Source organism: Psammomys obesus, unplaced genomic scaffold, assembly GCF_907164565.1.
Source record: "Psammomys obesus unplaced genomic scaffold, mPsaObe1.curated_primary_1811, whole genome shotgun sequence".
Classification (NCBI taxonomy): Eukaryota; Metazoa; Chordata; class Mammalia; order Rodentia; family Muridae; genus Psammomys; species Psammomys obesus.
Window position 1 is genome coordinate 1,469,797 of NW_026588752.1, and position 26,331 is coordinate 1,496,127.

The following is a 26,331-nucleotide window of genomic DNA, read 5'->3' on the forward strand; positions in this document are numbered from 1 at the left end:
TTCACCCACAGTCTTCTTGCTGTGTTGCTTCCCTTTCCCTCTTCAGATCACCTGCGTGCGAGACCTCCTCCTTTAAAGCCCCTTCACTAGCCCTCTGCTTTCTATGGGTGCTATAAGTTAAACACACACAACTGACAATTCTAAAGTCATTTGAAAGAGTGAAATGGGATTCTACTACCATAGAAGCTTCCTAAAATATATACACATACATATACATATATACATACAGATTCATCACATACATATACAATACATATACACATACATATAAAGGAAGCTTAAATGGCATTATCTCATAACAGAGGAACATTGCTTCTGCCAGGCATCACAGACTATCATGTAAAAAGCCCAGTGCATGGTACAGGGCAACTCCATGTCACACACACACACACACACACACACACACACACACACACATCATTAGGGAAGATGAGGCAGAAAGATTCTAAGAGAGAGTAGTAGCTCTCAACAGTGAAACAGTATTTGACAGGGACAATAGGGCCTTTGCACACATGAACTCATAGCAGCTGTGACTACATGCAGAACACTCGTGCAAGGTCAAACCAGCCAAAATCCCAGCAGGGACAGTGAAAGGTTCATGAAGCCTGGTTGCTCCAGGAAAGTGAAGGCTGCTAGCAAGGGAAGAGTCAGCTTTATTTAGGAATGTGATCCTGGAGAGGCCATGCATGCTCCAATCAGCCTTCCCCACACATGTGCAAGCAGGCCACACTAAGTGGCTGCACTAAGTTTAAACACTTGTTGGTGGGAGGGGAAAGTGGTGGTGAAATATGGAAGGAATTGGAGAGAAGGAGCAGGTGATGGGATCTGATCAAAACACATTATGTGCACGAAAATAAATCTCTTAAACAATAAAATCAATGTGCTGATAGACAAAAGCAGGGAAAACATTAAACAAGCAAACAATGCAATAACATCAAAACAATTGCAAAAAGAACTGGCCAATCTTCCTGATCCCCTGGTGGTTTCCTTGTCTGGCATCAGGGCTGAGACTTGAAGCATCCTCACTCAGGATGAGCCCACACCCACTGGAGAAAGCTTTGCCCTGGACTGGGGCTCTACAGGGTGCAGATCACGGTTTACCTAAGACTGGAGGAAGGAGAGGGACTTAATGACAATGACCTGCTAAAGGCAGGAGCAGCTGAAGGACCCTGAGACGCAGATCATAAAGGACGCCCCCTCCCCAAATAAGGCAGAGGCTCTAAGCTGAGCCCAAATTTCCAGGAAGACAAGTACAACAGCTCTTCAATTGCAGAAGAAAAGCACCCAGACAGACACCCAGCAGTTGCAGAAAGAGACAATAGATCCTGTCGTTCAAAAGCAACTGTCTAAGGAAAATGGCTAACTCCCCCATTCTGCTCCCCACCCAAACCACTTCTTCCTTCTGTATTCTTAACTATAAAAACTGATTGAAGCATGTAATTGGTCATTGTGTTTCTGGGTCTTGTCAGCCACTTCTCTAGCATTGTACAAAGCCAGCTCCAGCTGCTGGAATCATCAAAATTCTCTTAAGTTTTTCCTATAAACTTAATTCATACATGTTCTTACATGTTGTCAGAGGCTGGTGAAAGACTGGTCAGAACTGGGAAATGGAGTCATATATCTCCAGAGAACACCTATCAGATGCAGGGCAACCACCTCATGGAACAGGAGGTGGGGAACAGGACTGCTTTGGGGGAAGCCAGTTTGGGGTTAAAGAGAAACACAGCTTGCTCTGGTGAAGCTATTTCCTTCTGGTGAAACATGATCATTGGCTTTCAGAAAGCAGAGAGCTGCTGCTGTTACCTGTAGAAGTTGCTGGCCCAGAGCCACACAGTGAAATAAACTGAGCAATATAGCTTCCACGAGGTCCATGGTAAAGAGGGCAAAGCTAGTCGCAGACCTATCTAGAACAAAGGTGGGAACTAGAGCCTCCTCTGAGGGTCCATGCATGGTTCTCTCTGGCCTCCCTGGTGCCTTGGGCCTTCCAGTGGTGCTCCAGTGTAGAGGAGTTAGGAAGGTTGACTGGGGGTAGGCCCTGGTGATGCAGCTTTTCTGACTCATCACAGAGGATGAGGTGAGATGACGCAGCTGTTTGAATCACTCTTGTTCCTGTAAGTAACCACTCACTCAGACTCCTCTTAGTAACCCCAGTAAACTCACAGGTTTAGCAAATTGGGCTGTGGTGAATCATTACTTTGGTCTGTCTTGGGTTCCCTATCTGGCGTGAATAGACACATATATGTTTTTCTCCAGAAAGTGTTACACAACTCCTTTATCTCCCTGAGAGATTCACCAGGTTCTTCTCTATTCTTGCTTTGTGAAGGGGAGGAAGCACTTCCCCCTCAGGGTCCTGGCACAGAGAGTTCCTCCTCGCCGCGGCAGCAGGGCACGTGTTGGCTCAGGTTCCTACTCAATCAGTAGAAAATCATTACTGCGTCGTGAGGAAAATGAAACAATGCAAGTTTTACAAGCTCTAAGGTGATGCTGAGGAATGAGGGGCTGTCAACAGAGCCTCAGAGCTAGGTTTGTTTGCCTGCCAACTAAGCCACAAACAGCCCCTTTTGCATCAGTCCCTGAAAACAGGGAGCTTTACCTACGGTGCACAAAAAATATGCAGCGTGGAAAAGCAGCCCTTGTGGAGCAGCTGAGAAGTTTCAGGGACAAGCCTGGGTGGAGATGGGGAGACCAAGTGCTTAATACCAACTTCAGCCTGGGGTCATAGGATCATTGTGGCGGCAAGGCAGATGGGCATAGGTTCCCTTCAGCCGGGCGACTTCCAGCAATGGCCTTTTTGACCTTCTCCCTTTCATAAATGTGTTGGACTTGATGTTTCTTACTTGATTTGCGACCAGACAGCCAAACCTGTGTTTGCTGGGGTGTAAGAGGCCAGCACACACATAGGGTGGCAAGCGCCAGCCGGTGCTGATTTTCACCGGCACCGAGTGAAAGTTGTCTCTTCTGCATCAGTGACTTCTCTTCAGATGTCAGGGAGGATACCTGTGCACTTCCTGCATTTAACACTATTCTAGTGCTTCTTTTCCTTCCTCCTCCCTTCTTCCCTTCTTTCCTCCCTCCCTCTCCCACACTCCCTTTCTTCTTTCCTTCCTGCCATTGCTGTGTATTGATTGATCTAACAGGCTAAGCAAGAGAACTACCACCAAACTGTATCTCCAGAAGAACCCTCTAATCCTCTCTCTTGTCTCTTTCTCTTTTCCTCCCTCACGTCATAGAGTTGCTAAGTATTGAACTCAGGGCCTTGCACTTTTGAGCAAGCAGTCTATTATAGCCATATCTCCAGCCCTTGCTTTAATCCTTCTTATTTTTTTCTTTTCTTGAAAAAGAGAAAGCAGGCCCCAGACTTGAAACCTAAGACACACTATGACATACGGTGGCTGTGTGTACATACATACATACATAATACATACATGTATACATACATGACTACATCCGCACAGCAATGCTTTACTTTTATTTTATTTTTTACTCATTATTTGTAGCTACAATGGTTTTTATGGTTTTGATTTTTATGTTTATGTTTTATGTCTATGGTAATAATATAAAGTATCTCTGAACAATATAATGTATTATTTATATTAAATTTAAATTTTCTTTTTTTTACATTTTTTATTAAATTTATTTATTTTTATTAATTACAGTTTATTCACTTTGTATCCCCCCATAAGGCCCCTCCTCCTCCCCTCCTGGTCCCATCCTCCCTCCCCTTCTTCACACATGCCCCTCCCCAAGTCCACTGATAGGGGAGGTCCTCCTCTCCTTCCTTCTGATCTTAGTCTATCAGATCTCATCAGGAGTGGCTGCATTGTCATCTTCTGTGGCCTGGTAAGGCTTCTCTCCCTTCAGGGGGAGGTGATCAAAGAACAGGCCAATCAGATTATGTAGAGGCAGTCCCTCTTCCCATTACTATGGAACCCACTTGGACACTAAGCTGCCATGGACTATAAATTTAAATTTTCATGCAAGCTTGGTATACAGGCCTATAATTCAAGTTACTCAAGAGTTGGAGGCAGGAAGATCACACATTGCAGACCTGCTGGGCTGAGTGTTCAAGTCCAGTTGGCTCCGTTTAGTAAAGTCCCTGTAACATCAAAATGGAAGAGAATGAAGTGTGCAGCTCTGTGGTAGAGTGCAGGCTGAGCGCATGGTGAGGCTCTGGGTTCAACCCTGGCACTATTAAAAAAACAAGTCAAATTAAAGGCAAGGTGACCAAAGGTGGACTGGATCAGCAGTTAAGCTGCGATGTTACTTGGAGTTGAAGCTGCTCATCATTAATGAGCAATGGAGACTACTTGGAGGAGGAAAATAACAACCAGGATAGGCAAAGGGGACTGGCTTGGGAACCCTGGATTTTGACTGTGGGAACATCAAATTGATATTACCCTTTTCATTGTTCTCTTTAGGTGTCTCTCCACCCAACCTAGAAGAAAGCCCAGTGCTTACCTCCTTTCCAGTAAACCGAGGCTCTGATGTTACAGTGATAATTATATTACTGACAGTTTCTGACAGCTTCTTTTCTGGGCAAACACACTGACTCCCTCTAAGATGCAATTCTCATCGGAACATCCACCACTCTCCAGGAGGCCTATCTACTGTGAACATTCGTCCTTTTTAGCATCTTTCTTAAAGATACAGAGAATGGGAGGATAGCTTGTTAGTAAAGTGCATGACGTGCAAGCATGAGGACCTGGGTTCAGAACCCCAGCAGCCATGTACAAATCCTGTCGCAACGGCTTGTCTCTGTAATTCCAGCTGTGGGAGGTGCAGATAGGCACACAGAGAGACAAACAGATACACACACGCACATAATACACAAAGGTAACATTTTAAAAATTCAGCCATAATTTCATAGCCCCCATTTGAAATATGAAGGACTAGAATCTTACTGGCTTCTATCCATTTTTATTTCTAATGCAATTGACTCTCAGAGCAAAGATGAATTAGCAAAGTTGGTTTATACACATGTGAGCACAGAAGCCCACCCCAGAAGGGCTTGACAGGAGGAGCCTGTGAGGTGGTGGTCCAGTAACCCAGCATCATCTGTGTCTGGGGTTCACAGAAGTGAGGACTATGCTTTTCACCCATGAAAATGCTTTTCACTCTATTGTCTCCCCAGGAAAGAAGACAGGAAAGAGTCCAGGGGAGAACCTGGCTAATCTCAGGCCTTTCTCCACAGTGATGGCCAAATACCAGGAATTCTCTTTGTTTGCAGCGATGGATTTGATTTCCCTTCTCTGCCCAGTGATGCAGTTTCCTCTGCTTCGAAGCCCTCTCTTCACCCAATCCTGAAATATATTATTTTACCAATCCAAATATGTCAGAGATTGTATTACATTTGCATTTCAAACCTGATAAAATCATTTTCCGGGTGACATTTTTTCCTTGAAGGCAACTTCAAATTGAATATTTTTTGCCTTGTTATCTCTCTCTCTCCCTCTCTTTCCAGGCCAACTTCACTTTCGGATTGCAAATCACTCAGTATCAAGAGAGAGGCCACAATCCGCAGCTGCCATCTTTTCTTCCCCAATGTACAGAGAGGCTCAGTTTTGCATTTCCCACCCAGGTCTATTCTCACAGGGAATCTCCAAGCATCTTGAAATAGCTCTATTGCCCACATCTCACAAGTTGATCGTTGCTTTCTGCTAGATGCTAGTGAATGGAATGGCTCCCGTTATGCCCTGGAGGAAGGCAAGGTTGAGAGATACTGTCCTGTTTGCATTTCAGGAATGCATCTTTCATCTATGACTCTTGCTCTTGGTATTTTTTTTACAACAAAGAAGACAGAGTTAGAGGCAGCACCTTCTGCCTGAGAAATCTTTGTGGGAGGCAGTGGCGGTAGCTTACATTCAATATTTACAACAGGAAGCAGCATAAACTAAACCACTGGGATTTTTGGAAAATTAAGCTATACCTCATAGGGCATCCAGCATGAATGTGATGTAATGTGAATCCTCTTGTCTGTTACCCCTCAATTTATAGTTACTTATTTGTGTGTGAGCATGTACATGCATTTATAAATGCATGCCGTAAAGAGGTCAGAGGGCATCTTGTAGGAATCAGCTCTCTTCATTCACCATGGGGGTGCTGAGGTTCAAAGTCAGTTAGTCAGTGTTGGTAGCAAGTATCACTACTCACTGAGCCATTCTGCCAGCACCGTTTTCTGTATTGCATAGCTTCTCACTGTGTATTCTTACAAAGAGCTCCCATATTAGCTGCCCACAGAGGAAACTCCACTAACTAGTAAGAGAAAGAAAAACTTGTAGCAAGTGTCACTGTCTCCAGTGTGGTATCACCTAGTGCCCAATGAGGTATGAGCTTGGTTTACACTTCTCCAAAATGAGTGAACAATCTGTGCCATAGAGGTTTGCTATAGAAACACAGCCAGACACGGTACCGAGAAGAGCACAGCAATACCCTTGAAAACGGTGCTCTTGCCACCTGTCATAAGGAGAGGGACAAAAATCTGCTGGGCAGTATGTGCTATGCCAAGAGAGCCGCGGGGCTATACTGAAACCACGCTCTCTGCAACCCTGCATGTTTTCTCAGAGTGACACCGCAGAAACCAGGCGCACTCTTGCCTAACCTGGTAGCAAAGCCAGGGTTTGCTTGTAAGCCACTGCCACCCCTGCATCACTGCAGTTCACACTCGCGCAGAGGTGAACTATGAAAACCTAAAATTAAGAAGCTAAACAAGAAATAAAATTATTGTGAAATAAGGAAAAGAAATTTAACGCTTGGCAATTTTCTTGGCACTCCCTCGAAATGCTAATTGAAAACTTGTTTTAAACATCTACGATTGTCATCCAGATGGCGAAACATACAATTAAAATAATTACCTTAAATCTAGCAATCTAGAATGATCATTTATTATTATTAATACAACACCTACTCAGACAGAATTAACTTCCCTACTTTATATTCCTCCTGCAATATTTATCACAACCCCATGGGTGTAAGACTTGTCTTTTAGAAAGAGTCTTTCTTTAATAATTTTATTTGTACTGTTGAGAGAAACCCTCTGGATATTGGATGATTTTCTGGGCAGAAATTTTCTAACGTTAATGTTTGTGTGCCCATTTCACAGATGGGCACATGAGTGTCCCCCAGATTATAAACAGGGATTGGTTTAATTCTTAAACCAAAGTTGGCGCTGATCAGGCAAAATAGTTGAATAATGCAGATCATAGAAGTAAAGTTATAATTAAAATGTGAACACTACTGTAGATGTGTAACTCCAAAAATCGTATTTCTTACTCCTAGTATTTCTTCTGCTGTGCTTGAGAGAGTGTCTCTCCTGCATCCAAGGATAGCCTTGAACTTGCTAAGCAGCCAAAGATAATCTTGAACTCCTGATCTTCTGTCCCACACCTCCCTAGTGCTGGGATCACAGTTGAGCACCACCATGAAAATTCGAAAACTATTTACAATGTTTTTAGAAGTATGCCATAGCATGTAATTCTGTTTATTATATACTGGTGTAATTGAAATTACATAATGTTGAGTAACAATTATTAGATTTCAAAATATGTGCAACAAATGATTACAGTTCTCAGAACATTAACAAAAGTAGATTTATTGAACTGTCAGGAGAATTTGTGTTTGGTAAAAGAAAAATGATTTTGGTGTGAAATTTCACATATTTCAATTTTATTTGACGATGAAACTGATATAACAGCAAAGTGATCAATGGGGATGGGGAGAAGGCTTAGTTGACAGAGGCTGGGTCATGCAAGCATGAGAACTTAACCCCTGCCCCCTTCCAGAATCAATGTAAGAAAAAAAAATCCAGGTGTTGTGAACTTATAACCTAAGCACCAGGGAGGTGGAGAAGTGTAGATCCTTGAGGACCGCTGGCCAGCCAGTCTGTCCAGATTGTTGAGCTTTACGTACCAATAAGAGACCTTCCTTAAAACACAAGGTGGGTACTGAGAAAGAGACATGAAGTGGACCTCTGCCTTCTACAGTCTCTTACATGCACACACACGCACACAAACACACATACACGAATGCACAATCACCAATCCACTTAAAATTCATTTTAAAATATGGAAGGGACAGCTAGAATGGTTATCTGACCCCACTATGGCTTGCAGAATATAACTGAAAGCTCAAGTCCCACGGACTAAAAAGCTTTCTGGGCTCCCTCAGAAGTTTCACGCTGCACTGCATGGGAGAATCATGGAGGTTTCATCTGCTGGCTTAGTAATATAATAACTTGTTCCTACCTGCTTAAAATACCAATTGCCGAAATACTCGAGATGTTTATTTTTTGGTTCTGACTAGAGAGGAAGGCATGTGTATGTCATTTTTGCTAAAAACAGTCCCACAGACTAGAGAAGGCAAACGACTTGAGGAGCATAGTTGGATGAATAGGGGGAGGGTGTTTCATTGTGGTATAGTTCTGTCTTCAAGCACTCAGGAAGCTGAGGCAGGTAGATCATAAGGTAAAGGCCAAACTGGGCTACAGAGTAAGATCCACATTAGCCTGAGCTTCAGTGGAGCCTCTTTAAAAAAAAAAACACAATTGAACACAGAGGCAACCCCCAACATGTGCACCACACATCACATGCAGAGGGTACGTGAAGCTGTGTGATTTCTGCCCACCACTGCCACAGGAATACATCTAAAACATTCCATGAGATTTCAGGGTACTTGTTTGTTTTTTTAATGATTTTAAATTTTATTAAATACAGTTTATTCACTTTGTATCCCAGCTGTAGCCCCCTCCCTCATGCCCTCCCAATCTAACACTTCCTTCCTCTTCTTCTCCTGTGCCCCTCCCCCATCCAATAATAGGGAGTTCCTCCTCCCCTTCCACCTGACCCTAGTCTATCAGGTCTCATCAGGACTGGCTTCTTTGTCTTCCTCTGTGGAATGGTAAGGCTGCTCTCCCCTCAGAGGGAGGTGATCAAAGAGCCAGCCCATGAGTTCATGTCAGAGACAGTCCCTGTTCTACTTATTAGGATACCCACTTGGACGCTGAGTTGACATGGGCTACTTCTGTGCAGGGGTTCTAAGTTATCTCCATGCATAGTCCTTGTTTGGAGTATCAGTCTCAGAAAAAAACCCTGTGCCCAGATATTTTGGTTCTGTTGCTCCCCTTATGGAGCTGCTGTTCCCTCCAGGTTTTTCTGTCTCCCCCTTCTTTCATAAGATTCCCTGCACTCTGCAAAAGGTTTGGCCATGAATCACAGCATACGTTTTGATACAATTCTGGGTAAAGTCTTTCAGAGGCCCTCTGTGATAGGCTCCTGTCCTATTCCCTGTTTTCTCCCTCTTCCAATGTTCATCTTGTTTGCCTTTCTGAATGAAGACTGCGAATTTTACCAGGGTCCTCCTTCTTGATTTGCTTCCTTAGGTGTACGGATTTTAAGTAACCACCAAATAGCTCTTCTACTAAGTAAAAAATTCCTTGGCTCGGGGGATTGCATAGCCTCAGTAGACAAGAGGGAATAGGCTTAGGAATGGGGTGAAATCCTGTCTCAAGGAAAGCCAAAGAAAAAAGAAAAGAAAAGAAAAATGTTTAGATTTCAGTTTAGTCAACTGCTAACTGGTAGAACTAAGACTAGGCTCTTAGTTTTTCTAAGTATTCAATGCACTGTTTGGGAGTTAGAAATACTGCTGTATAGAAATAAAAATTTGGGGGATTACAGAGTTGATTTTAGGTCCAGGGTAGCCCTGCTTTTCCATATACATGCCCCCATCAGAATCTGTTTACAGTCCTTTGAAATCCTGTGCTCACCTTCTCTCATATGATGTTAAGGTTTTAAATGCAGAAAATGATGTGTCTTTCCCTTTCACAGTGTTTGTTCATTCCTTGTCCCACCTCCAATAGGTAAGATGACTCCACATTTTCTGAGGCCAGTGAAGGTAAAGCCTTACTTGCTGATCACGTACCCTCAGCCCTGAGCTATTCCAGTTTAAAGTGAAGTTATCCAAGTTTAAAGTGCTTATTTTTGTGACTATTGATTAGTGTCCAAGTGTCTTTCTTTCTATGGGAATACAAGTTAGAACTTCACTGAGCTAATTTTCTTTAAGCTAGCATAATGGCTGATCCAATAGTCTCCACGAATGTCCTTGCAAAATGAAGGAGACAGCATCTCATGTAGAAACTCCAGCATTGCCTGCTCCCTTGACTCAGCTGGTGCTGCTGGCAAGTCTATGGGAAGTTATGTATAGTATTCAGTCATGAGTTCAAAGAAGAGACAATTTTCTGTTTTCATGAAGCATACCTGCAACATTTTCAGAGCAACCACTGAAATAGTTGAAATACATGATGTAACTCAGAAATTTTTTGATTAAGTAAAAGTGAAGCTAGGATACAGAACCTAGTAAGCTTAATTACATAACAGTATAGAGAAATAATAATAAATGGTGCGAAATATATAGGCAAAGTATCAAAGAATGTATAAATAAACACAATGTGATCCTTTCAAGTGAAGTTTAACTTCATGGAAATAGTTTTTAAAAGTCTTAAACTGGCAGTAGGAAAGGAAATAACAGAGTAGAGGAGGGGAGGAAGAGGGCTACATAAGATCAAAATATAAGATGTTTGATGTTTTGGTTATGAGCCTAGCCTTTCTCCACCCCACAAGGTAAACCTGAATGAATGAAAATATGTTTATAAAATGCTTATCTATGTACAAAGACTATATTTTTTAACATACGAATATGAGAATATACGCTAATAAATATATTTTAAGAGACAAACATACGTGGTGCTATGGTCTAATTTATATTGCTGTGACAAAATATCCTGGCAAAAAGCAGCTGAGCAGGCTGTGACGAAATATTCTGCCTGCTCTTCCAGTCGTTCCATGTGGCATCAGAGATAGGTGCAAGCACAAACACCTATACATGTAAAAAAGTTAAGAGCAGTTTAGAGGAGAAAGGGTAACCTTAGCCCACAGCCCCAGTTATAGCACAGCAGTGCAAGGAGATCACAGTGGCAAGAGATTACAGCTGCTATTCAGACCACACCCACAGCCGAGAAAGAGAGAAATGCAGTGTGCATGCATTTTCCCTTCTTTGCTTGCTTATGCTCAACTCAACTTCTCTACTTTTACACAGTTCAGGACCCCTGCTTCGAGAATGGTACTACGTGCAGTAGGCTGAGTCTTCCCACATCTATCAACACTTTTGAAATTTTTTCAAGGCTTCAGGACAACCCAATGTAGACAGTCTTTCATTGAGGCGCTATTTCCAGGTGCTTCCACATTGTGTGAAGTTGACTGTTAAACCTAACCATCACAAGATAGCTTTTCCATGTTCAAGGAAGATGCAATAATGGCATAAAATGCCAAATTCACTCTGTACTGATCAAAATATTCAATTCCATTCCCATGCAAGTTCCTACAGTATCTTCTGTGTAATTTAATATAAAATGTATATGGGGATGTTGGAGGACAAACAAGGAGAGAGGAAGGAAGAAATGGGGAAAGAAAAAAAAATCATAGAATAATTTTTTTCATTTATTCTCCTCTCATATATTACATACTAATTGCAGTTTTCCCTCCCCCAGTCTCTCTGCCCCACCTCTTCTTGCTTCTGGATCAACCCCCACCCTCTTCAACTCTACTCCGAAAAGTGTAGGCATTTAAGAACATCAAGCAAATGTGGCATAACAAGCTACAATAAGAACAGGCATATAGTCTCAAATCTAGGCTGAATGAGACACCTTAGTAGAAGGAATAGGGTCCTAACGGCAGCCAAAAAGGTCAGAGATAACCCCCACTCCTACTGTTAGGAGTCTTACAAGAACACTGAGCTATGCAACCATAATATACATGCAGAGGATCTAGATCAGACCCATACAAGTTCTCTGGTCTCTGTGAGCTCACTTGAATCCCTGTCAGTTGATCTCTGGCCTGTGTGCTTGTGGTCCTTGATTATCTGGCTTCTTTAGCCTTACTCCCTCTTCTCCACAGACTGCATGAGCCTCTGATGGCAAGGTTGTGGAGTAAGAGCTTCATTGTTTGTGGGAATGCACACTTGTACAGCCACTTTGGAAATCAATACAGCAGTTTCTCAGAAAACTGGGAATAGGCTTTTCTTAAAACCCAGCTATATTACCCTTCGGTGTATGCCCAAAGGACACTCCATTCTACTACAAGGATGCTTGCTCAACCATGATCATAGCTGCTTTATTCATAATAGCCAGAAACTGGAACAACCTAGATATCCCTCAATCAAAAAATTGATTAAAAATGGTACATTTATATAATGGCGTGTTACTCAGCTGTTAAAAAACATGGCATCTTGAAATTTGTTGGTAAATGGATGAAACTAGAAAAAAAGTACCATAAATGTGGTAACCTAGGCTCAGAAAGACAAACATAGTATGTACTCACTTATGAATGGATATAAGCTGTAAATAAGGGACAATGCTGCTATAATTCACAGACCCACTGAGGCTAAGTAACAAGGAGGGCTTAAGGAAGGATTCTTTTACTGGGACATAGGTCTGAAAAGTCCATCTCTGATAGAATTAATAGTTGTAGATCCAATAAGACAGAAAGTTAAGAACTACATTAGAGTAAGAATCTAACTGAGAAAGGGAAGATGGAAGAAAAGTAGAGAAGACATAGGGAGAGATGGGAGGTGATAATAAGAGATGCTACACAGAAAGGCTAAATGACAAGGGGGAGGGTAAGAGAGGTTATTTTATTGAAACAAAGGAACAAAAAATAACCAAAAATATTTCTAAAGAAGATCAAAAGGTAAAATACTTGTCATAATCAAATAGATTTAATATAGAAATACATAATCAAAACAATCAGTACAGTTTGTGTGTGTTTATACATGGATAAAAACAAAGAAATTATCAGACTGGATACTTCATAATCACATTTTATGAAAATGAACCTGCAGAGGTCTGAAAAGTCCATCTATGGAATACAGGAAGTTTAAGAATTATATTAGAATAAGAGCCTAACTGAGAAAAAAGAGATGGGAGAAAGGTAGAGAAGACAGGGGAGAGATGGGGGAATAAAACAGGAGGAAGAAGGAAAAAGAGAGAGAGAGGTGGGAGAAGAAGAGGAATAGGAAAAACAGTGGATGAGACAGAGAGAAAGGAAGAACTGGGATGGAGGGGAAAGGTAGAAGTGAAGAGGAGAGGAGGAGGCACAGAGGGGGAAAGGAAGAAGAAAAGGTAGAGATAAGAAAAGGAGAGGATAAAAAAAAGAAGGGAGACAAAGAAGGAGGACAAAAAGAAGTAAGGGGGAAAAGGACAGGCAATGAGAAAGATAGAAAATATATTCCTGTCATTAAATGTTTAAATATAAAAGGACAACTATTAAAACTTTACAAGTGAAAAATATAGGCAAAAGTCTTTGTAACATATGGGTAATCAGAATTTCTTAATCTGCTCATAAAAACAGAGCCATAAGTTGGTAAATTTATGTCCCAAGTTAAAAAAAAATGCTCATCAAGATTCGAATCTGACATCCAAAACTCAGCCAATAATAATGTAGTACTTACTAACAGCACATTTAACAAACACCAGAACAAATAACAGACAGTATTCACACATCCAGCATCTTGGAAAAAGAAACAACAAATGGTCAATGAAACAACTCAAGAAATTAAGCACCAACAAAACCAAATAGCCCAATTAAAAGTTAGGTACAAAGCTAAGCAGACTCTCAACAGAGGAATCTCTAGTGGCCGAGAATCCCTTAAAGAAATGCTCAACATCCATAGTCATGAGGGAAATACAAATCAAAGTGACTCTGAGATTCCATCTTACACACACAAGAATGGCTATACTTATAAACTCAAGAGATAACACCTGCTGATGAACATGTGGAGAAAAAGGAACACTCCTCCATTGCTGGTAGGATAACAAACTTGTGCAGCCAATGTGGAAATTAATCTAGAGGTTTCTCAGGACATTGGAAATGTATCTACCTCAAGACCTAGCTATACCATGTTTGGGCATATATCCAAAAGATGTTCTACCATACCACAAAGACACTTGTTAAACTATGTTCATAGCAGCTTTATTTATAATAGCCACAAACTGGAAACAGCTTAGATGTCCCTCAACCAAAGAGTGGATAAAGAAAACATGGCATATTTACACAACAGAATACTACTCAGTTGTTTAAAACAAAGACGTCGTGCAATTTTCCGGCAAATTGATGGAACCAGAAAAGATCATTCTGAGTCAGGTAACCCAAACCCAGAAAGAAAAGCACAGTATGTACTCACTCCTAAGTGGACATTAGCCATCACATACAGGATAACCAAGCTACAATCCACAGACTCAAAGAAGACAAGGAGGGCCCAAGGGAGGGTGCTTTAATCTCCCTTAGAAGACGAAATAAAATAGACATCTGAAGTGGTTGGAGAGAGGGAACAACATGGGAGAGGGGGTGGGGAAGGTAACATGTTATTAGATTTTTCACCAAACCTATGTTATTTAGGGTTCTTTACCTCCCTTCCACCCTCCACCACCTTAGGTAGGAGATTAGTAGGGAAAAGGGCTGCAGACCTCTTTTATTTACTTCCTGCTGATTAAGGTAGATGAGCCTTTAGGGGAGTACCAAAGTCAGCCCTCAGGATACTAGATGTCCAGCCCAAAGGCCAACACCAAGTGGCAAAAGGATTTAGAAGACTGAGACAAGTCAGCAAAAGCCACAAGACTAAGTTGGATTGCCCCGAGTTCTCTGGAATGTTTCTGTCTGCAAAGTCAGGTGTGGAAGCATGAAACCAGCATAGCTATCTTGATCTAAAAAACAGCATCTCACTGTGCATGGCCTCTGTGTATCTCCTCTCCTCAGAGTCCACCCAGGAATATACTCAGCTGGCCAAAGTCACAGCCTTCACAGCAAAACATCACATTCCCTCTCAACAGCCAACCTCTAGCAAAACATCACATGTCCAGCTTGCAGCAAAAGATCACATGACGAAACTAAGTCTTCAAGGAAAATAGAAATTTCCAATTCAGTAACTGGGATAGGGATAAGTGTGGGAAGGGCAGGGTGTGGAGGGAAAGACCTGCCGAGAGAACAGAAATCTGTCTGGGGGTCATGGGCGTGACCCTAGCTGAGACTTGTAGTAGCTGTGAATATGGAGCTTAAAGTTGCATCCCCTGTAGCTAGGTGGGCATTCCAATGGAGGGAGGAGGACACCAACCCACCCACAAAACCTGGGACCCAAGTTTTCTTGCTTATAAGAAGTGTAAGGATTAAGATGGAACAGAGATTAAGGGCATAGCAAACCAATGTCTGACCCTACTTGAGACCCACCCCATAGAAGAGAGCCAACTCTTGACACTATTAACGATACTCTGATATCTTGCAGAGTAGAGCCTAGCATAACTGTCTTTTAAGATGCTTCATCCAGCAACTGAAGGAAAAAAATCCAGAGACCCACAGTCAAACAATAGGCAGAACTCAGGGAGATTTGTGGAAGAGTGGAGGAAAAAATGGAGAAGCCAGAGGTCAAGAACACCACACCTAAGCAGTTTAGTGTGTCTGGTTTTATATTGAGGTCTTTGATCCACTTGGACTTTAGTTTTGTGCAGGGTGATAAGTATGGATCTATTTGCATTTTTCTACATGTAGACTTCCAGTTAGACCAACACCATTTGTTGAAGATGCTGTCTTTTTTTACATTGAATGGATTTGGCATCTTTGTCAAAAATCAGGTGTCCATAAGTGTGTGGATTTATGTCAGGGTCTTCTATTTGATTCCATTGATCCACCAGTCTGTTTCTATGCCAGTGTCATGCAGTTTTTAGTATTGTTGCTCTATAGTACAGCTTGAGATCAGGGATGGAGATACCTCCTGAAGATCTTTTACTGTAGAGAATTGTTTTAGCAATTCTGGGTTTCTTGTTGTTCCATATGAAGGTGAGAATTTTTCTTTCAAGGTCTGTAAAGAATTATGTTGGTAATTTGATGGGAATTGCATTGAATCTGTAGATTGCTTTTGGTAAGATGGCCATTTTTACTATAGTAATCCTGCCAAGCCATGAGCATGGGAGATCTTTCCATCTTCTGATATCTTCTTCTAATTCTTCAGAGACCTCAACATAAAACCAGACACACTAAACTGCTTAGAAGAAAAAGTGGGGAATACCCTTGAACTCATTGGCACAAGAGACAACTTCCTGAACAGAACATCAACAGCACAGGGTCTAAGAGCAACAATTAATAAATGGGACTTCATGAAACTGAAAAGCTTCTGTAAAGCAAAGGACACTGTCCTCAGAACAAAACGACTGCCTACAGATTGGGAAAGGATCTTCACCAACCCTATATCTGACAGAGGGCTAATATCCAGTATATATAAAGAACTAAAGAAGTTAAACAGCAAAATATCAAGTAATGCAATTAAAAAATGGGGTACAGAGCTAAACAGAGAATTCTCTGCAGAGGAATATCAAATGGCAGAGAAACACTTAAAGAAATGCTCTGCCTCATTAGCCATCAGGGAAATGCAAATCAAAACGACCCTAAGATTTTACCTTACACCCACCAGAATGGCTAAGATCAAAAACTCAAGAGACAACACATGCTGGAGAGGTTGTGGAGAAAGGGGAACCCTCCTCCACTGCTGGTGGGAATGTAAACTTGTACAACCACTCTGGAAAGCAATCTGGCACTTTCTCAGACAACTAGGAATAGTGCTTCCTCAAGATCCAGCTATACCACTGCTAGGCATATATCCAAAAGATTCTCAAGTACACAATAAGGACATTTGCTCAACCATTTTGTAGCAGCCTTGTTCGTAATAGCCAGAAGCTGGAAACAGCCCAGATGCCCCTCAGTGGAGAAATGGATGCACAAATTGTGGTATATCTACACAATGGAATATTACTCAGCAATAAAAAAAACAAGGAAATCATGAAATTTGTAGGTAAATGGTGGGATCTGGAAAAGATCATCCTGAGTGAGCTATCCCAGAAGCAGAAAGATGCACACAGTATATACTCACTCATATAGACATATAATATAATAGGCTAAACCTACTAAAATCTATACACCTAAAGAAACTAATCAAGAGGGAGGACTCTCACTAAAATTCTCAATTCCTATCCAGAAAGGCAAAGAGGCTGGACATCAGAAGAAGGAGAAAAGAGAGAACAAGTCAGGAGCCTGACACAGAGGACCTTTGAAAAGCTCTGCCTTGCAGACTATCAATGTAGATGCAGAGACTTATGAGCAACCTTTGGGCAGAGTGCAGGGAATCTTAGGAAAGAAGTGGGAAACAGTAAGATCTGGAGAGGACAGGAACTCCACAAGGAGAGCAACAGAACCAAAAAAATCTTAGCACAGGGGTCTTTCCTGAAATTGCTATTTCAACCAAGGACTATGCATGGAGATAACCTAAGACCCCTGCAGAGATGTAGCCCATGACAGTTCAGTATCCAAGTGGGTTCCATTGTAATAGGAACAGGGACTGTCTCTGACATGAACTGATTGGCCTGCTCTTTAATTACCTTCCCCTGAGGGGGAAGCAGCATTCCCAGGCCACAGAAGAAGACAATGCAGCCACTCCTGATGAGACCTAATTGACTAGGATCAGAAGGAAGGAAAAGAAGTCCTCCTCTATCAGTGGACTTGGAAAAGGGCATGCATGCAGAGGGTGGAGGAAGGGAGGGATTGGGACTGGAGGAGGGAGAGAACCACAGGGGGGATACAAAGTGAATAAAGTGTAATTAATAAAGAAAATAGAAAAAGAACACCACACCACAAGAAGACCTACAGAGTAAATCAAGATGGGCCCTGCCTCACAGAGACTGAACCATAAACCAAAGAGCATGCATGGGCTAGACCTAGACCTCCTATACACATGGAGCAGGTGTGAAGCTTGGTCATCATGTGGCTGCCCTAGAAATGGGGTAGGGGCTGTCTCTGATCCTGTTGCCTGCCCTTGGATCCCTTTCCCCTAGCTGGGCTGCCTTGTCTGGCCTCAGTGGGAGAGGATGCACTTAGTCCCACTGTGACTTGAGGTGCCAGAATGGCTTGGTACACTTTGGGGTTTTCCCTTTCTCTGAGAAAAAGTAGAAAGATGGAATAGGGGAGGGGGAGATAGGACTGGGAAGAGAGGAAGGAGGTGGCTGGGACCAGGCAGTAAAGTGATTAAATAAATGAAAAAAAAAAAGATGATGCTTATTTTTGTTGGTATGCAGAGTACCAGAAATTAAGAAGACAGTAAAATAGTTATACAGACTAGTAAAAATTCTTCAAGTATGAATATAAAGATCAGACACCTACATCCAACTGCTAATGGGAACATAAGTGTTGGTGGTGTCTTCGACCACAAAGGTCATTTGACATAGGAAAAAGAATATGGAGGCTAGGTAAAAGCCATTTCAATTCTAGGAGCACAGCACAGACAAATTAAACATTATAAGCACTGCTGTTTTTAGAAAAACATTTTGAAAACTGTAGAAACACCTGACACAGAGAATACTGGGTGAATGTTTAACATATGACACAGCCATACAATAGAATATAAATCAGATGTGAACACGGATAAATAATATATCTGCACGCACAGAAATCTTACAAAAGATTTTCAGTACAAACAGGATTGAATTCAGGCGAGGTTCTTTGACTCACACACTAAATGAATTGAGTAAGCAGCTCATAATAAAAATGCAACAAAAACCAACGATAGGGTAATCACAAACTTGAGGCAGCGGTTGTTCTACAGTTCTAGGGTTCACTGAAGGCTAAGATACACAGGGAAAGTTTTGACGTTTTGATGATAATTGCTTACTCCTGCATGACCATAAATTATATTTTTATTATTTGTAAGTTGACAACATATTCTTGCTCATTTCCTAAAGATTTATTTTATTGTTTATATTGTATGCATGTGTTTGTGTCTGTGGGAATGTGCAGGTGGCTGCAGGTGCTCCCCAAAGCCAGAAGAGAATATCAGTGGTGTTACAGGTGGTGGGCATTCCCCCAGGTGAGTGCTGGGAACTAAATTCAAGTCACCTGCAAGAGCTGTAAACACTTTTACCTGCTCGGCCATCTCTCCAGCCCTGTCATTCCCTTCTCCCATAAAATACCATGTAATTGGGAATGGTGGAATAGCTAATTACATAATTATTTTTCCTTTCTTATGGTATTCGTTTTCTTATCAACTCCATTATTAGTAAATTTTAAGACTTGGGAATTTAGTCTTTCTCCCCCTTTTCTGTTCTGTCTTTCTGAGATGATAGTATGTCCAATTCAGGGGCAAGAAAATCCCGTTCCTTACTTAGTATTACATCTTCTTCAGTGAAAGCATGCTTTCGATGCACTGAAATCCTTTGAGCACCGTGCTGGCTGTACATATAGGCAGTGCGTTATCTTGTTGACTGGAACATCACTCATCATGATATACAGATCTGTCACTTTTCTTCAACTGTCCTTTGATAATGAAGTGAGCTTACCCCACTTAGCTGATTAAGGCCAGGTGGTTGCCAGTCTGCTGCCCCACGGAAACAGATGATCTTACCACCATAATAGGTATGACGATTATTGTTCCTTTGAAGAGTCCCATTCATCTTTTTTATGGAAGTGATGGTTAGTTTTCTGGAGGTCTTTGCCCATTCTCTTAATTTAAAAAAATGTTCTGAAGCTTGACATGGATATGCTCTGTTGTATTTTATAAGTAGTGGAGCTTCTCCATCTTGGCCACTTGGATTGGAGAATTGTTACATGGTCATTAATATCATAAAGCATCTGAGATGAGACATGAATTCACAGGAATTTTTAGGTAAGCTTTAGATCTTGGCTGTTGAACAAAAATCATCATTCCTATTCTTATTCATGACAAGGAAAACAAAGCAGGGGTAGGACCACCATTTGCCCTCCTCACAGTGAACTCTGTGAACTCTATGAGCAGTGAACTGTGCTCACTGATGGGATGAGGTGATGTATCCACAACGCTTAGTGCTGTGGTTTCCACGACTACACAGCATCACTTAGAAAATTTAAACATTGATGTCAAGTACTTTTTTCAGTCTTGTTCTGTTGGGTATGTTAGTGTGGGTTTTAGGTACTGGGATATTTAAAGTTACTGTAGGTGATTTAAACACGAAGATGCAATCAAACATGATTTTCAAGTTGAACCATCATTGAATTAGTGTGTCAACTTTATCACTTAGCTATTTGGTATGACCAGGTGGTTAATAATTCTACCAAACTCATCAGTTTGTTGGAAAGACTCAGTGAGATGGGCCATGAAATGAATTTGATGTTAGTCTTGATGAGGCAAGTTTCAATAGTAGGGTTGGGATGATGATGTGAAAAGTGCCTACAGTATAAGCCTGAGGATCTGAGTTTGTACCCTAGAACACACAGAACAAGATGCAATATGTAATTTGATGCCAGTGCAGAGAGGAGCAGAGATAGGTAGGTAAAAGCCAGGGGCTTGCTGGGTAGCTGGTCTGGTAGAAACAGTGAGATTTAGGGTTAGTGAGAGACTTTCTCTCTCTCAGAAAACAATGTGGACAGGGATAGAAAAAGATAGACAGGTGTAACTGCATACACACACACACACACACACACACACACAAGGTAAAACAAAAGAGTCAGTAAGTATTGGACTCTAATGCCATGTTTATTGGTTTTGTTTTTCTCATCAAGTGCAATGGTATAGAGGAAAGAAAGACCCTAGAATCCTGCAGACAAAAAGTCCCTGGGGAACTTCAGTCCCTACTTCTAATGATGACAGCTAACATCCTCTTTCTGTTATGCTATTTCTTGTCTACACAGAGCCTTTGGCCACAGGTGGAATGAGCCATATTCTTTAATTCCAAAGATGAGTTCTAGTGGAAGCAAAGAATTCTATGCTCTTTTCATATCAACAGGCTTTGCCCAGGAGACACTGAAACCAGAAGGCTTGGACACACCAGAAAGAGTGAATGTGAAAGTTCAATCATTCCTGGCATCCTGCCAAGGCAGACAGCACTCCTGGAAATATTTTATCTCTGAAAATAAAAATCAATTTAGTAGACTAGAAGATTATGTAGTATTCACAGACATACAATTTTTCTTCTAACACAGTTCCACAATGCTGCTAAAGGTTTCAGTTGTCAGGGGAAGCCTTAAGGAAGCCACTGCCCCCCCCACACACACACCCCAGAGATAAGTTATGAATTGCTTTCCACTCCGACAGCTCATTGTTAACATATCACTAACAACCCAGGTCAGTCTTAGCTTTAGTTCACTTACCTCCAAGAGCTCATCTCATGCCCTGATCATAATAACATGGCACAAGGCAACACTTCACCTTTTGTAGCTTTGATTTTTCTCATCCATGAAATGGGGATAATATAACATACTCCATGTGGTCATTGTTCAATTCAGCAAACTCCTGCTTTTTAAAGTTGTTTTTCAGTGGTTTTCATTTACAAACCGCTCATGTTATTTCCTAATGATTACGTTCACAATTCGGAACTGAGATCTATCTAAAGCTGTATGTGTTCTTCATATTTGGAAAGCAAATTCTTATTTTAACTCCCTTGATCCTTGAAGAAACCCACTAGGAACAGCAGATTACATTATACCTGATTTTAGGAAACTGTTCCTTTGACAATAGGATTAAAAAAAATAACCCTATATTTTATGTTTGAAGTTGAAGCAGAAGAAATGCTAGTCAGATTACATGCAGATCTGATTACAATTCTGGCTCATTATAATAATATAATAACCTTAGGCAGATCATTTCTATTTTTCCAAGGTTGTTTCCTTGGTGATGGCATATACTAGGATGGGACAGGTGTTAAGGTCAAATCATGGTAGATTGCACATTGAATTTGTCTACGTTTAGACAGTCTATGTTTGCTCATACAAGAGGCCAAGAGTTCTCTCTCTATGCTGCAGTGTGAGGGGTTGCTGATAAAGACAAAGTCCATTACTGAATTGATATTTAACAACCAACCCACACTAACCAAGGGTAGGGACCTTGCTCTCTCCTGGTTTCTCTTCATTCTAGAGACTAACTTCTGTCTCCACTTGTCTTTTCACACTCATGCACGAAGGAACTTTGACCCTTCTGAGGCTGCATTTTGGGGACTTCTTTGACTGTAGCCCAGTTGAACCAATATCAAGTGCCTTCAATATTCATATGGAAGAAGGGAGAGATGCCAGTGTTTATCCGCAGCTGTCCTCCCAAGCTGGACCGTAGTGGATGTGTTTCCTATAATTTTGTGCTCATTAGTTAGCTGAGTTTCATCATTCAAGGTTATGGCTCCCCTAGACATACTTCATGAATAATTGTGACTCTCTTCAGGTTTGGGGAAATATGTCCTTCTTTGCCTCTAGTGAGGTGACGGACATGGCTTTAGATTCCTCTTGCCTCCACTGTTGGTTTCTCACACTTGCAATGTGGTCATTCATTAAATATGATTTAACCGCTCGCTTGCATGTGCTGTTTTGTTTTATACGGGGGCATCCCTCCCCAGCACTCTGTATTAAATATGCCCCTTTTTTTTTCCAACTGATTTAGAGTATCTGGTTTTATGTTGAGGTCCTTGATCCACTTAGACTTTAGTTTTGTGCAGGGTGATAAATATGGATCTATTTTCATTTTTCTGCATGTAGACATCCAGTTGGTCCAGCACCATTTGTTGAAGATGCTGTCTTTTTTCCATTGAATGGATTTGGCTTCTTTGTCAAATATTGAGTATTCATAGGTGTGTGGGTTTATTTCTGGGTCTTCTATGCGATTCCATTGATCCTCCTTTCTGTTTCTATGCCAATACCATGCAGTTTTTATTACTGTTGCCCTGTAGTACAGCTTGAGATCGGGAATGGAGATACCTCCAGATGATCTGTTGTTGTACAGGATCGTTTTGGAGATTCTGGGTGTTTTGTTTCTCCATATGAAGCTGAGAACTCATTGGCACAGGAGACAACTTCCTGAACAGAACACCAACAGCACAGGCTCTAAGAGCAACAATCAATAAATGGGACCTCATGAAACTGAAAAGCTTCTGTAAAGCAAAAGACACTGTCATCAAAACAAATAGACAGCCTACAGATTGGGAAAGAATCTTCACCAACCCTTTATCTGACAGAGGGCTAATATCCAGTATATATAAAGAACTAAAGAAGCAGAAAAGCAACAAACCAAGTAATCCACTTAAAAAATGGGGGAACAGAGCTAAACAGAGAATTCTCGAAAGAGGAACATCGAATGGCAGAGAAACACTTAAAGAAATGCTCAACCTCATTAGCCATTAGGGAAATGCAAATCAAAACGACCCTGAGATTTCACCTTACACCCATCAGAATGGCCAAGATGAAAAACTCAAGTGATAGCACATGCTGGAGAGGTTGTGGAGAAAAGGGAACCCTCCTCCATTGCTGGTGGGAATGTAAACTGGTTCAACCACTTTGGAAGTCAATCTGGCGCTTTCTCAGACAACTAGGAGTAGTGCTACCTCAAGACCCAGCTATACCACTCCTAGGTATATACCCAAAATTTGCTCAAGTACACAACAAGGACATTTGTTCAACCATGTTCGTAGCAGCTTTATTTGTAATAGCCAGAACTAGGAAACAACCCAGATGTCCATCAACAGAGGAATGGATACAGAAATTGTCGTATTTTTACACAATGGAATACTACTCAGCAATCAAAAAGGAGGAAATCATGAAATTTGCAGGCAAGTGGTGGGATCTAGAAAAGATCATTCTGAGTGAAGTATCCCAGAAGGAGAAAGACAAACTTGGTATATACTCGCTTATATAGACCTACAAGACATGATAAACATAATGAAATCTACACACCTAAAGAAGATAATCAAGAAAGTGGACACAGGCGAAGGTGATTAATCCTCATTTAGAAAGACAAATGGGATGTGCATTGAACTTATGACAGGAGTCTACCACAAAAGGCATCTGAAAGACTCTACCTAGCAGTGTTTCAAAGCAGACACTAAGACTCATAACCAAACCCTCGGCAGAGTGCAGGGAATCATATGAAAGAAGGGAAGTTAGTATGATATGGAAAGGATAGGAGCTCTACAAGGACCAAATATATCTGGGCACAGGGTCTTTTCTGAGACTGACACTCAACCAAGGACCATCTATAGATATAACCTAGAACTTCTGCTCGGATGTGGCCCGTGGTAGCTCAGTAACCAAGTAGTTTTCCAAAGTAAGGGGAACACGGACTATTTCTAACAGGATCTCAAGGGCAGGCTGTTTGACCCCCCCCACCCAGGGGAGGAGCAGTCTGTTAGGCCACAGAGGAGGACTTTGCAGCCAGCCCTGAAGATACCTGATAAAACAGGGTCAGATGAAAGGGGAGGAGGTCCTCCCCCATCAGTGGACTTGGAAAGGGGCAGGGAGGAGACCAAGGAGGGAGTGTGGGGTTGGGGAGGGAATGAGGGAGCGGGATAAAGCTGGGACACAGAGTTAACAAAATGTAACTAAAAAGAAAAATAAAATAAAATAAAAAAAATATGCCCCTGCAAAGTTCTCTGTATTTAGTATATGACCACGGCTTGATTTTAAAATGACTTATTGGCTTATCATGAAATTACTGTGTTTGAGTTGTGCTAATGTGCTGGTAGTCAAGTTAAAGTAGCCAGGAACATGTATTTTTCTCTGTTATAGAATGCTTAATATCCATATGGAACTACATACAATAATAAAATATGCATTTTTATTATGTCTATTCAGCTCATTTTAAATGTTTTTAATAAGTATTTTTTAAAGTCATTAAGAAAGATTAGAATTATACTTTGGAGACAGAGAGCTTGCCTAACTATCAATGGCCCAGGATCCATTCAGCAAACCCCCCCCCCCCAACACACACACAAGCATGCGCATGTTCATGCAGACAGGCAGAAAGAAGGAGGGGGAAGGGAAAGACAGAAAAAAAAGTGTAAGCCAGGCACACACCTTTAATCCCAGCAGTCAGGAGGCAGAGGCAGTCCAATATCTGTGACTTGGAGAACAGCCTGGTCTATAGAGTGAGTTAGGACAGCCAGGACTGCACAGATAAACTCTGTCTTGGAAATCACATATATCTGGTGTTTTCGCATTCACTGAGATATTTATTATTTTCAATACTTTTAAAAAGGTCTGATTAAAGCAGAACTCATTCCCAAACCAAGAGACTCTAGTTCTTCCAATAGAACATACTTTCTATAAAAAAAATTCACTTAGTTTGTATTTATTGAAAATATTTGTATTTTCTATTTTTCTATGTTAATGGAGAGGGTGGCCAGGAGGGCTTCATGTGTGCTAGGCAATGCCCTCCTTCTGCAGTGTATCAGCAGCCCTTCATCTTGAGTTTTGAAGGACTCTTTTTTTTTTTTTTTTGAAATCAAGGCAGCACTTTTTACCTTTTAGAATTTTTCATTTATTCTTTGACAATTTCATATGAAGGATGCTTTTTTAAAAATAATTTTGGATTGATAGTTTTGTTTTCCTTTTAACTTTTTATTTTTCTCATGTGTATATAGATGTGTGCTTGAGTGTTTGTGTATATTCAGATGCACGGTGTGTGTGTGTGTGTGTGTGTGTGTGTGTGTGTGTGTGTGTGTGCTCACATCACATGCATACAGCAGCCTCAGGACAGCCCTAGGTGTCATCTTTAGGAACACCGCCTACTTCCTTTGACAAGGAGCACATCAGTTTGGCTAGGCTGGATATCAGTGAGCTCTAGGCATCCTCCTATCTCCACCTCTCCACCTTGGGATTACAAATAGTTGTTACCATTCTTGGCATTTGTATGTGAGTTCTGAGGATTAAACTGAGGTACTTGTGTTAAAAAGGCACAAATTTGACTAACTAAACCATTTCTCTTGACATCTATTTAACTTCAAATTTCTTTCAAGATTTTTAAGGTGTAAGTATCTGTGTGCCTGTGTGTGGGTACATGCAAGTGAACGCAAGCGTCCGTGGAGAGCAAGGCTAGCAGATCTGTCGGGGATGCACTTATAAGCAGTTGTTAGTCACCGGACTTGTGTGCTAGGGATTCAGCTAAATTCTTCTGCAAGAGCAGTATGTGTTTTTAACCATTAATCTACTGCTCTAGCCTCCTCCTTTCAACTTTCAAAGGCATTGCTATAGCATCTGCTTTCCATTGTTTCCTCCTTCCCTACTGTCTGACCTTAAGCTATCAGGTCTCATCAGGACTGGCTGCATCCTCCTCTTCTGTGGCCTGGCAAGGCTGCCCCCCACCCCGTCCAGGAGAAGGTGATTAAAGAGCCAGCCACTGAGTCCTTGTCAGAAACAGCCCCTGCTTCCCTTACTAGGGAACTCATGTGGAGATCAAGCTGTCTATAGTGTACATCTAAGCAGGGGATCTAGGTCTTCTCCATGCATGGTCCTTGGTTAGCGCATC